Raw genomic sequence first — 6,000 nt, 5'->3', positions numbered from 1 at the left:
AACGCGGAACTCCTCCAGGATTTTAACATTAATGGGGTGATTGGCGACGAGCTAAATTTAGCTTACAAAATATGATTTGTAGTAACAATTGAACATTTGACAAGTCAAATTATTGTCATTCTCATGATGATTATTGTGAATTTGGTGTGTGCTTTTCGCCTTTCAGCTGCTCGTGATTTGGTAATCAGCCCATGTGTGTCTATTTAAACCCTGTTTGTGAGTCGTTGTCTGATCATTTGCTTTGTTTGTACCATGCCAAGTTGACATGCCATGTTCCTCGTTTACCCATGTCTTCCCATCAGGTTTGGTTTAGTTATTTGATCCTAAGTCAGGGGTGTCAGACTCGGGTTGGTTGGCGGGCCGCTTTAACGTCAACTTGATATCACCTGGGCCGGACCATTTTAGATATAATATTTAGATTTTTTTTTATAGATGGATTAAAAGAACTGGATTAAAAGCCCTGAATATTCCGTTTTTTATAGATCTAAAACAATGTTTATTTTAGCTTTTTTTAAATATATTTTTCGATTTTACACAATGATTGATGAACTAAAAACACAGAAAAAAATGATTAAAAAATTACAATTATTGATTTAAAAGAGGGAAAATCAGGAAATATAATATACATCTATACTCTTCATTTTAATTTGATCCTAAAACCGAAAGTCGGCACTCATGATTTACTTTCCCAGGCCACACAAAATGATGCGGCGGGCCAGATTTGGCCCCCAGGCTGCCACTTTGACACAGGTGTCCTAAGTCCTTGTTATTTTTTTGAGAATATTTTTTTGCCACATTTTTATTAAAGTTTTGTTAGAGCACTCCATTCCAAGCCCTCGATTCCTTCCCTGCATTTGGGTGCTATACTACATTCCACGCTTGATGACACACAAGACGCAACAATGTAAGTTTTATTACACAACAACCACTGCAGAATCAGGTGTGTGGAATTTTTTGAGATGGTTGTTTTTAGGAATTTTGTAAAAATTGGACACATCTTTAAAAAAAGAGCTGCATAATACCCTGAATCGGTGGCCAGCTAATCACAGGGAACAAGCAGACAAGAACAACTTCATTGACATATTCTATATATATTATATTATATTTTAATATTCACACACAAAAAAAAAACAATGGGCTGTCTGGCAGACAAGTGGTTAGCGCGTCAGCCTCACAGCTGGGTTCAAATCCAGGTCGGTCCACCTGTGTGGAGTTTGCATGTTCTCCCCAGGCCTGTGTGGGTTTTCTCCGGGTACTCTGGTTTCCTCCCCCATTCCAAAAACATGCATGGTAGCCTGATTGGACACTCTAAATTGCCCCTAGCTATGGGTTGATCTTCTCCTCGTGTCTTGTGATTGGCTCGTCACCCCCATCTCTGGCCCGAAGTCAGCTGGGATAGGCTCCAGCACCCCCCGTGACCCTAATAAGGATAAAGCGGTTCAGAAAATAAATGAATGAATGAACTTCAATGACAACCAAATATAATAGTGCACCAAATAGATTCATGTTCAAGATGGAACTATGTTAAAATAGGGCAAAAACTATTAAGACAAAATTCCAAAAGTCTACACTTCTTGTCATGTGCTTGGAACACTAATGTTTAGTAGACAAGATGGACAAAAATGTCGCTCGCACACTGGAGGACATTCATTTATGCAGACACTTGACTGATGTCAGCCGCCCTGACGGGATGAAAAAAAGTTCTAGGGCAACACAGAGATGCCAGTAGTACATAAAAGGCCGAAGTGGGGCTATTCAACAGAATGGCGAGGAAAGTGGGACAAGCTTCAACCTTGACAATTCACAGCGTGATATTTCAACATGACGCTTTGGTCTTACTGGTGTGATGCGCCAATCTCAGAAAAGAACACATAACTGGCCCCGTTTCAGAGTCTTACAAAGCGATGAAGTATTTTTTTGTATATTTTTAGATTTTACAAAATGATTTTTGAACAAAAAACAGAAAAAAATGGATTAAAAAAATACAATTATTGATTTAAAAGGGGGAAAATCAGGAAATTTAATATACATCTATACTCTTCATTTTAATTTGATCCTAAAACAGAAAGTCGGCACTCATGATTTACTTTCCCGGGCCACACAAAATGCTGCGGCGGGCCAGATTTGGCCCCCGGGCCGCCACTTTGACACATGTGCAGTACCCAATCCCCTTTATTCAGGCCTGACAAGTGTTCCTTAAGGTTTTAGTGTGCCAAAATGCAGTACATTTGTGTGTAAATCATTTTGGCTTGCTCCTTAGAAAAGCAGCTCACTCGGCAAAAACGACTGGACACCCCTGACGGAAATCTCCATCCGCTAAAGCAACCACACAGTGTGTTGTGATGAATACTGTCCAATGCTAAACCAGCGGAAAAATCGGGCTATCACAATGTTCCTCTGCGGGGAAAATGTGCATTTGAATAAGAAGCACTAACAAAATTCCTCAAGTAAACTTTCAGCGGGATGATTAAATATAACTTGACATGTTTTCCACTGAGAAAAAGCTGACCTCCTTGCTCTGAGAATCCCTCTCCTCCACACCCACACACGCTTCCACCTCCACTTATCTCCAGGGATCTCCGAGATCTCCAGACCTCGAGCGCAACGACTTTCGATCCTCAACTAAGCCATCTTAATTATAGCCGGCCACCGGCTGCACTCAAACTCATGAATTATGCTCCCCTGTCCAGAATCGTGCCGTTGTGTCATGCGATGGCTATCAATTGCCTCATTTCACTTAGCTGGAGATCACTAGCAGAGAGTATCGGGGCCTTTAGCGGAAGATGGATCGCCTCACACCGACTAAATCGATTCAGACCACACACAAGGTAGGAATTAAGATAAAGTTAAACTTCTCTGCAGTCTAAAATCGAGGATTCACAAGGAAGGGGTGCGTTTTTCTCTATTACCATTGAATCAAATGCTTCACGCAGGACTAAGATCTGCCGATACCGTTTTTCATTCCCAATGAATGCTGTGCGCTGACCTAACCAAAAGAAACGCCTGAATTCAAACTATCGTGTTAAATTAAATGTCCTTTTTGGGGTAGCGTATTTTCTCGCATATATGCCATATTTGTCGCTCAAAAAAATGATTACTTGAATCGAGGGTACGGTTTATATGCGCATAAATTAGAAACTGCAAGGTGATGAGGACAAAACGCCATCATGCAAGACAAACTTATTTTGACGTCTATAAATTAAATTTGTATCTCGCATAAAATGTGACAAAACTCACTCACTTGTACCTGCCATTGCTCGGTGGGGGCTCCACCATCTTACCTAGGGATGACAAACTAGACCGCTATGGACACACTTCCTGGTTGTGCTGCTCACGTGACTTCCTTTTTCAATTTGTCTAGGAAGGTGCAATCCAGCAATCGATTTATACAGTTTTATACAGTAAATTTGGGGTGTCAAACCTAAGGAATTTTATCCGATAATGGTTACTGTACTTTCTCGTATTAGTAACTAAAAAAACGATGGCTGAATCCAGGGTGCGGGTTATATGCGCACAAATTCGACTTGACATGCACAAAACTGCATGGTGACAAAGACGAAACGCCATAACACAAGACAATGCAGCCAATACGGTAATTTATTTCAAAATAGAGAAAAGAACAGAAAAAATGCAAAACCAAATTTATTTTGACTATGGATGAAATTCAAGAAAAAAAACATATCTTGCATAAAAAGTGAAAAAAAATCACTTACTTGTGCCTGACATTGCTCGATCAGGGTGCCGCCATCTTACCATAGTTAAACCTGCTCTGACTGGCCAGAGGCGAGTAGCCTTGATACATGTGTTCATAGTGTTTATCATTCAGCACATCCCAATATTGTTAAGGCTGATCGAAGGTCTTGCGATCGATCATTAAAATATCAGCCATGATACCTGCGTAATGTGTATCTCATGCTATTATTGCACCCAGAGACCTGGGGAAAAGTACACCGCTACAGACACACTTCCTGGTTGTACTGCTGACGTGACTTCCTTTTTGAATTTGCCTAAGTGCAGGTAACAACCTTTCGGAATGTGCAATCCAGCAGGCGATCCTTTCGATTCATTCAGTATTTCAGAAACACCACCTGCAATGATTTTTCTTAAGATTTTCCCTTCAAAGTAACACATTTCTACTCCCTACTAAAACCATGAATATGGAGGTGAAAATTGTGAATCAGGGGGTGTTTATACGAGAGAAATTGTCAAATTCAACAATCTTAAGGGTGTAGCTTATACGAGGAGGCGGCTAATATGTGAGAAAATATGGTATGTATTTTCTATTATAGCTTGGCTAGTCCTCAGGTGCAACTTTTTAACTTTCTACATTTATCATCCGCACCGCTTATCCTCACGGGAATACCGGACCCGACCGTAGCCGTCAAAATGGAAGAGGTTGGATTCCGCCCTGAACTGGTTGCCAGCTAATCAAACACGTTAAGAAAAACAACCTTTCACGTTTATAATCGCACCAATGGATAATTTCGAGTGTTCAGACAACTTAACGTACATCTTTTCGGGAGGTGGGAGGAAAGCAAAGTACCCATAGAAAATCCACACACGCACGGGGAAAACATGCAAACTCTCATTCATCCATTTTCCATTCTGCATGTCCTCACAACGGGGTGCTGGAGCCAATCCCTGCCAACTATGTTTTTTTTGTTTTTTTGACAAGGGCACCACAAAACCAAAAGTTTGTGAGTTGTGTGTTCACGTCCGTGCACTACTGCATTTTTCTCAATTTCCTATTTGTTCATTGACCCCTGCCATAAATGGCAGCCAATGAGTTAATAGGGAACCTTAAAATGGCCCAAAACCAACTGGAAGTCACCTGGAAAATGCCCCAAAAATCATCAGGAAGCGACAAACCAACCAGAAGCATCCCAGAAAGTCCCTCAAAATCAATAGGAAATTATCCAAAATTTACCAAAAGTTATCTGAACATATCCTAAAATGGAAGTTTATCCCAAAATGAACTCTTTGCCTCCAATTGTCAATAATTAAATGTCCAATTCACTTCAACTGGCTTTGCATGCTCATATTTCACTGCCATTGACGGGCAGTAAGTTAACTTTTCGGGGCAAAAATAAACTGGCAGGACCCCGAGATCTGGTTGGGATTAATGTGGTCCGCCAACCAAACAGATTTTGACACCCTTGCACTAAAACAATGCTAATGTTACCTGCCACACAATGATTTATTTTCTCTTAAGAGCAGTGGGTGGCAAGCATTCTCCAACTGTGTATTGTGCATGCTGTAAAATTCCCCCACTTTATAGACTTTGTGCGTGCAAACGAATTAGCATGTGGCTTCAACCCGGGGATCGGCAAGGTTGAGCAGAGGTTGAGATAAGGTAACGGGCTCCCGGCAACGTTATCTCTAAACTACCCTCAAGTCCGATAGCAGGTTCCTAGTCTTCTCAGTCATTCTGCATGAACAGTTTTTGCTTCCAGTCCAAATGATTCATTCCTTTTATTATTCATGATATGTTCTGCAAAGCTTGCAACAATGACGTGTTTTATGGCTTTTGTTAGCGGCTGATTCTTTCTCAATGTACCATATTTTCTCGCATATTAGCAACCTCCGCGTATAAACCATACCCTTAAAGTTGCCTTAAAATCGTTGAATTTTACGATTTCTCTCGTATAAGCCGTCCCCTTGATTCACAATTTTCACCTCCATCATGGTTTTAATAGGGAGTACAAATGTGTTACTTTGAAGGGAACATTTTAAGACAAATCATCGGTCGTGGTATTTCTGAAATACTGTGTTGGGGTAATCATTATTATAAATGTGTTTGCAATGAATATAAAGCTTATTAGGAATAGTAATGCTCATCCTAAATGTGTAACTATATTAAACAATATAGTTATATGTGTTGATCGCTTTCAACGAAGACAAACGCCTACGCCAAGGTCGCTCTCCAGGACAGCTGGGTCCAGCGAGAGATACAAGCAAAGGACATAAAACAATCCACTGAGTTCTTGCTCCGAGGACTGA

The sequence above is a fragment of the Stigmatopora argus genome, chromosome 1 (assembly GCF_051989625.1).
Source record: "Stigmatopora argus isolate UIUO_Sarg chromosome 1, RoL_Sarg_1.0, whole genome shotgun sequence".
NCBI lineage: Eukaryota > Metazoa > Chordata > Actinopteri > Syngnathiformes > Syngnathidae > Stigmatopora > Stigmatopora argus.
Note: the sequence above shows the minus strand (reverse complement) of the source record.